Raw genomic sequence first — 8,887 nt, forward strand, 5'->3', positions numbered from 1 at the left:
TATGTGATCAAATCAGAAGTGAGGAGATCCGTAGAAGAACCAGAGTAACTAATATAGCTCAACGGGTTGCGAAGCTGAAGTGACAGTGCGTAGGGCACATACTTCAAAAAACCGATAGACGTTGGGGAACCAAGGTGCTAGAATGGAAATCTAGCACCAGCAAGGGCATGCATTGGGCGACCACTAGGAGGACAGACGATATCAAAGGAGTCACATTGCGCCGCCGGATTCAGGCGGCGTACGACCGCGGCGTGTGGTAGTCCATGCAAGAGACCTATGTCCATCAGTGGATGCCTATATATCTGTTTACGGTGATGAAATAATAAATTATTAAAACACCAAAACATGATATCATGGAAAGTTCCAATCTTTGCAAAATTCCACGAATTTCTTCTCAACATAAAGGTATTTATTTCCTTGTTGGAATGTACTATGTAATAAAATTACGAAGAAATAACCTATATGTATCTACCTACGTAGTTTCCATATCTTCCTCGATCCTTCCCAGAATTTCATCTACAGTTTGGTCATTTTGTAATTATTAATAACATTCTACATAGCTGGATTGAAAAGGTCCCTGTATATATAATGAAGAAATATGACATCTATTTCGGGACATCCGCCGACCCAGCTGCCCACTTCGTCATAATGACAGCCGTTCTCACACTCATAAACACCCGACTTTGAAAAGAAACAAATTATATGGGACACCTCGTGAAATCACCAGCAAATATTTCAATTTACGCCTCTTTCATGAGTGTTGTTGTTTGTGTCCAATTTATTTTGTAATTTACACTGTCGCTTGATTCCCGGTTGTTAAATTTTTTTTATTTCGTTTACTTTTGGAAGTATTTTAAACACCAAGATTTACAGCAATTCCATTAATTGCTGGGCTTTTATTACACTAGTAAGATTTTTCCCATTCGATGACATTGCCTCTATTATGAGGGTTGTATATCAAAATTATTTTGTACACATATTTCGTTAATTTTTTGGAAATATTGCAAGTTTTACAGTAATTAGACATATTATTTAAAATTGAGAAGCTTATAGCTGAAATTACATGTAATGGTAGGTAAATCAAGATCCTTAGATCTTGGATGGAAGCCCTTACCTTACCTAGAACATGATAGTTTATTGAACCTATACTTTTAATTAATTTCTACGTGAAGACGCTGAAATGGATTTGCTGGTAAATGGGTGGATTTATTTCACACCGCGACTCCTATATATATATATAGGAGTCGCGGTGCAATAATATATAGCAAATATATATTTGCTATTTCTATTCTATTACGTTAGATTTGATAAGTAGCTTGTTCTCTCGACTTCATTTATGGAGGTTTACGTTTTTTTAAAGATCCTGTTGGAATTTCTCGCCATCACTTAAGTACACAAAAATAGTTCCTAAAACTTCAAATTTTTTATCCCCACCGATTGAGGCTGTGCGTCTGTCTGTCAGTCAGTCAGTCACAGTACTGTTTACGGTACGGTAAAAAAGAATATTCTGTAAGAGTATTCACATAAGAACCCTAGCCTACCCTAGTAAATGAATAGGTACAAAAATAGTCACGCCCGCCACCGCGCTCGCGTCCGCTACTTCGACATGAACACGATCTTAGGATCTGTTGATAATACGTCGTCTTTGTATGTTTGAGACGTCAAAAAGGTTATTATTCACTTCTTTGCGGCGACGAAAATGGAAATCTCTTGATTCTTTTCTCGATCTCAAATGGGCTTGAGCTCAATTCAGTGAAGGATCATTTTAAGGCCGCTGAAAAGAATTTTTATTTCGTTTACACTAATATGACGATCTCCCAACGATCTTTTTTCCTGACGTGTTTTTGTATGCTATGCCTATTTGCCATATTGGATTTATTATAACCGCACAAACACCTCAAACATATCAAAATTAAACAAATGTTTTTGCAAAAATTAATCGGATGAAGTGACAAAAATACAAACATGTACACATACATCTACAACTTAACTCATAAAGTTAGGTTTTAGTCGGTAAAAAGTTATTTAGACGCTCTGTATTCCAATTTTCTTATAACTTGATTCCACCATCGAACTCCATTAAATACCTAATACATCTTCACTCTTCATACATTTCAAAGTACCTATCTGCCACTACCGCAATAGAGATAAAGAGGAGTACACTATACTATGTATCAGATATTTCCGTATCTTTAGGGCTCCAGGACATAGCGACGGCGTTTACCCTCAAAGCTGTCGTACGCACACAACAACAGACAGTTCCCTTCATGTTAGTTACAAGAACAGATTAATTAATCTTTAATCTTTATTTGATAAAAAAATTTACAAGGTATATATAAGTACATAACCCTGGTTGTAGCAATGCAAAGTTCCTGGCCCCCAAACTAGGATTCCCTGTGCTATGGGAAGCCAGTCTTTCGCCCGAATATAAATAGGTAGGTACAATTAATGTGAATAACTTACTTATAAATACATAAACAGATTACAGTTAACAACTAAAAATTGAAACAAATAAGTAGTTTTCTTATTAGATGTAGGTAGATATAAAAGAGAAACAAAAAAAAAAACATTAATAGTCGATATTCCTGGCCCCCGAACTAGGATTCCCTGAGCTACGGGAAGCCAGTTGAATATACTTAGTTGTACTTAGAGGATAACAATATAATTTAGTTAATCTAATTCAAAAGATTTCGTTCATTCCTTCATAGAAGTAGGTAGGTAGCTGTTGAAACTATAGTGCCAGAGGTGAGCGGAGTGACGACTCCACGCACACAAAGTAAATGTGGTAGTATATGCAAAACATTGAGATGCTGGTGGATTGTTTAAGTGTATTTAATTTATTATATTTTTCATTATTTACATTATTTTATTTAGATATGTTATATTCCTGTATAGGTATTGCTATGTATACATGCGTAATTTAGTTCCGTTTTATGTTTTGTTATGCCTTAAGATGTTTTCCGTTTCCTCGTAGGATTTTTGGAGGAGCCAATGTACCTAACTATTAGTTAATATTACATATTATTATTATTATTGTATATCTATAAAACAAAAGGAATTTAGATAAGACTAGCTTATGCTCGCGATTTTGTCCGCGTGGCCTACACAAAATTTCAAACCCCTATTTCACCCCCTTAGGGGTTGAATTTTCAAAAATCCTTTCTTAGCGGATGCCTACGTCATAATAGCTATCTGCATACCAAATTTCAGCCCGATCCGTCCAGTAGTTTGAGCTGTGCGTTGATAGATCAGTCAGTCAGTCAGTCAGACACTTTTTCCTTTTATATATTTAGATAGTTTCTTTTTTAGGGTTCCGTACCTCAAAAGAAAAATAGGATCACTTCGTAGTCTGTCATTCTAAAACAGATTTTTATTTATTATGCATAATAGTTTTTGATTCATCGTGCAAAATGTCGAAAAAATACGACTGTAGTATGGAACCCTCGGTGCGCGAGTCTGACTCGCACTTGGCCGGTTTTATTTTTAAATTTTGAAATTGCAAAACAAATTTAAATTCACATCTGATGAAATCACCTCAGTGTTCATCCCTTCCCTTAAATATTTCAAAGAAGCCGGTTAAAAGGAACGTTAGTTTTGTTAAACATGAATATTCCAACCTACTTGACTCCATTCGTGACTTCGTACGGGTGGATTTAGGTGTTTAAAATACCGTGGAAACTATTTATTTTCCGGGATAGAAAGATTACCCCGGGATGTAAGCTGTACCAAACATTAAAATTGGGTAAAGGGATGGGCCGTGAAAAGCTAGCAGACAGAGAGACAGACGGACACACTATCGCAATACACTTTTATAATATTGGTAATAAATAATCTGTAGGTAGGTATGTATTTTACGACTAATATGTATTTACGCAGAAAGCAACTTGAAAGAAACGTAAACGTCGTGAACGCTAAAGGCTAGGACAGTAATAGGATTTGAACTCTAGATCAATGGCGAAACCTTTTAAAGTGCTACACTATCAGAAAATGATAAATCTTTTCCTAAAAAATGTCAAATAACTTATTCGTGATGGATGGATGTTCAAAGAAAGAATGTGATGAACTTTATTGCATTGATCCGTAGCTCCCGAGTTCCAATCCGAATATTTATACTTAGTACCTATAGCAACCGGCAAGGGAAATTCATATGGAATAGCACTTTGTAGGCAAAGCGATCGGGCACGTCTCGGGGGGGACATAAAATTCCTAAACCTTCGCCAAAATTGAGAAACTTGTTGAAAAATCTCACTTGAGGGATAAAACAGTTTTATATGCTATTTTTCTTCTGGAATAAATTCACACTCACACATGGATTTGGAGAAAGTTCATGGTAAGTATGCAAATCGTCAGGTTTTTGACTTTGACCTCTGGTATTATTAGAATGCTGTACTTTATAAAAAACTAGTTGACCCGGCGAACTTCGAACCGCCTGACAGTCGATTCTTTAATACTTACAATTTTTTAAATTTTTCTCTCCGTAAGAACCATCCTCGTACTTCAAGGAATATTATAAAAAAAGAATTAGCGAAATCGGTTTAGCTGTTCTCGAGATTTGCGATCAGCAACACATTTAGCGATTCATTTTTATATACAGAAAAAGAAGAAGACTATATGCCATCACAACATCCAACAAGTACCTAGTTATAATTTATTATCTTGTCTTCAGACTTACCGTACCTACACAGCTGTCTATGGACAGGTGTATGTTGATACAACGACATTCTAATCAATCTGGATTCTACCTAAGTAATATTGTTATGTGATGCCCGTTAAATGTTAATTATATCTATCTCGCGAAATTTCAGCACAAGCAAAACAAAGTAAAGCTTTCATGTTGAAAATTATGATTCAGTGTAAAGATTTCAGTTACGGTGAAGAAGCCCTTACATTTAAATTAAGAGATTCGCGCTTCGCTTCTTAATGTTCATTTTACATAATACGAAAGTTACAAAATTTTTGGAATTCTAAACTCATCTATGTATATGAAAGAAAAACTGACTGACTGACTGACTGATCTATCAACGCACAGCTCAAACTACTGGACCGATCGGGCTGAAATTTGACATGCAGATAGCTATTATGACCTAGACATTCGCTAAGAAAGGATTTTGAAAATACAGGGGTTGTATTTTCAAAAATCCTTTCTTGGCGGAAGGGAGTAAACTATGGGTTTGAAATTTGTTTAGTCCACGTGGACAACGTCGCGGGAATAAGCTAGTAGGTAGTATTACCTATATATCTATGAATTACTATTTACAAGCAGTACGCTAGAGTGGATTTTAAGTAATTAAATATCACTCGCTTTAATGGCGAAGGAAAACATCGTGAGAAAACCTGCATGCCTGAGGGTTCTCCATAATGTTCTCAAAGGTGTGTAAAGTCTTCCAATCCGCACTTGGCTAGCGTGATAGACTATGGCCAAAACCCTTCTGAGAGGAGACCCGTGCTCTGTAGTGAGCCAGCGATGGGTTGATCATGATGATGATGGTGATGACGCTAGATATGAGAATACACACAATCGCAGATTGCAATTTTGTTCTATACTATTTAGAGAACTAATCTATTTTGTCAGGAATACGGATATTTGTCAAACGTTTTGCGATTAACATGATATAGTAGTGAAGTTGGTTAGACAATGTTATCAACAATGTTTCTAACTAGAATAGGTACAGACTACAGAGGTATACGGCGTTATTAGCTACCATTTCGCAAACCTTGCTATTAGCATACGCTATCATAATGTTTTAGTAAATTGTTTACAACTTTCGAGGAAATTTTGGTAATGAGAGTTATTAGCCAAACATTCTTTCAAAATACTTTATTTTTACTTTTGCTCGCGACTTCATAAGTAGATTTAACTTTGTAAGGTTTCAAATCCATACTAATATTATAAACTAGCGTCCCACCCTGGCTTCACACGGGTAGCTCATTACAATTTTCGTAGGGAACTCAATTTTTTTAAATAAAATATACCTAGCCAATTGTCAAAATCGGTTAAGTAGTTCCAGAGATTACCCTACAAACTTTACCTCTTTATAATATTAATATAGAAGTATAGATAAATGCGAAATTGTGTCTGTCAATCTGTCTGCTAGGTTTGTATGTCTCATCCGTTTAAAACCAATTTTGACAAAGTTTGCTACAGAGATATGTAGCTTGCATCCCGATTCCCAGGGTAGGACATAGACTATCTAGTTTTATCTCGGAAAACCAGAGAGCTCCCACGGAATTTTAAAGACCTAAATCCACGCGGACGAAGAAGGCGGCATCAACTGGTTCCACATTGAATGCATAAAACACTGTTGCATAATATCTTGAAACCTTTATTTGAGCACCTTCTCTGTAAGTTTAAAAAAAAAACCATTAAAAAAATCCGCAAATAGGCAAAGGTCAACATGTCAAACTTTAAACAACAAACTCAATTCATCTAAATATTATATTATAAAAGCAAAAGGTGACTGACTGACTGACTGTCTGATCTATCAACGCACAGCTCAAACTACTGGACGGATCGGGCTGCGGCATGCAGATAGCTATTATGACGTAGGCATCCACTAAGAAAGGATTTTTGAAAATAATTCAACCCCTAAGGGGTTGAAATAGGGGTTTGAAAATTGTGTAGTCCACGCGGATGAAGTCGCGAGCATAAGCTAGTATTATATAAAAAGTAACCAGAGTGAACTATACGGAACTCATTTATCCAGTGGATGTTATACATGGGTAGGTATATTTATCATATTTTATGTCGTTTATATCGAAACAAAATGGGCTCTGATTTATTATGTTTCCATCCCAAGCCTCCGCTGACATAAATATACAAAAAGTAGCTTGCACGCGGACAACCCGGATAATTTATGTGGGTCTATTTGGAGAATATAATAGGTACATATTTTTTATACGTATAAGTTAAAAAGTTACGGTGAAAGGGTTTTTCGGATCAAGGCTTACATGGCTTAACTAAGTTGCGGTTTGTACACAAAACTACCTAGATATCTAGGTATATAGGCGGGTATCTAGCTATCTACCTAGATACCCGCCACTTCAGTTGGCGTGACTTTAGAAATTTTTATTTAAGTAGGATTTTTAAAAATTTCAATCCATATCCATATCCATACTAATATTATAAATGCGAAAGTGTGTCTATCTGTCTGTCTGTCTGTCTGTCTGCTAGCATTTCACGGACTAACGGTTGACCCGATTTTGACGAAATTTGGTACAGCGACAGCTTGCATCCCTGGGATGGACATAGGCTACTTTTTATCACAGAAAATCAAAGAGTTCCCACGGTATTTTAAAAACCTAAATCCATGCAGACGAAGTCGCGGGCATCATCTAGTTTAAAATAAATTAACTGACCTCATTCTACAATCGACTTCGATCATTATTTTATTGATAGTGGTTTGGTAAACAAACTACGAATACAGTAGCGCTTAATTTATTCTTTCAACGATGGTTGAAAGTGTGAAAGAAGAGCTGTCACCAACATAACGTGTAAAGGTGGAGACTGACTTTTTATTTCGTAATGTAACATTCGCAACGAGCTTTTTACGGTTACGGGCATGGTTACGGGCTTCAAGCTAAAACTGTAACGCAGATCTCGCGGCGAGCGGTTCGCCTTGCTTTACTTACTATATGAATGCTCACAATAAAACATGTTATATTATGTTCAAATGATAATATACAGGTCAGTCACTAGCTTTAGAAGCTCGCCGGATGTCTAAAAATAGTATTCACACATTCAAAGGTGTCACTTGTGGAGACGCGTATCTTTCTCCCCCTCGATATTATGTGTCAGGCAGCATTATTTGTGTGTAACGTAATCTTACTTGAAAGGCTGAATGAGTTTCAGTATTCTTATATTAGTTAGGTAGGTACTGTGTAAAGTTTTCAGTAAAAAAGGCAAAGGTTTACACTGTAAGCCTTTGATTTTTTTAGTGAATATTTGTTCATACCTTAAAATAAAGCTTTCTAGAGTTAACGTTAACAACACAACAGTGAAAAAAATTGAGGTCAGGATATGGACTAAACTTGAAAGTTGTGACCCCAAGTTAACTGTGTTAAAAATTAAAATTGATTTGTAGTTTTGACTTAAGGTGACCGCATACCAAGAGACAACAGCAAAGCCCGAAAAAGTTCTAGGAGCCGCCAAACTACATAAGTTGAAGGCAATAAATTTTTGATTTTTCAATTTGAAAATCTATGTGATACTTAGATCCCATCAATTAGATCGTAGAAACAAGATAGGTATGCAAATGACTGCAACAGATGTAGGCGCTGATATGAATTCTACTTTGAACTTTGTAGCGTATCCGATGCTGCGGTCGTCAATCGTATTTTCACAATAGGCCCATTGCAGCCCTAGTTGTCTTTAAATCTTCTATGAGACTTGCGAATCTATTGGCCAAGATTTATTTTTAAATGATTTTTACTAAGGAGCAAGGTTTTACTAAAATTAAAAAGTTTATTCATCCTGAGAAAATATCATAATAAAAAACCCGTCGGATGAACTTTATTATAAGTCACGGAAGTTCTTGTTTTCATCAAAGGTTTTCATCAGAATAAGTGAAGAGTTTTTTTTCTTACAAACACAAAAGTTTTATTCGAACAGATTGAAAAGAATTAGATAAGGCGAACACAATTTTCCGTTCCTTTGTCTCAGTAAAATGCTTGTATAAATTCAATTGCGAGAGCGGCGGAAACAAAGAATATTAGTTTATTCCGAGCCGTTGTAGGGCTTATTAGTGGAAGATTAAATTTTACAGTTTCAACATTATCACTACGTATACTAGTAGAAAGAAAACCCAGCCAACTATGTGCTATGTTTGTCTATTTCAAATGCAAGTGCTTATGATAAAAAGTGCTTACCTGATTATATTCAAGAAAGCTT

Source organism: Maniola hyperantus, chromosome 5 (genome assembly GCF_902806685.2).
Source record: "Maniola hyperantus chromosome 5, iAphHyp1.2, whole genome shotgun sequence".
Taxonomy (NCBI): Eukaryota; Metazoa; Arthropoda; class Insecta; order Lepidoptera; family Nymphalidae; genus Maniola; species Maniola hyperantus.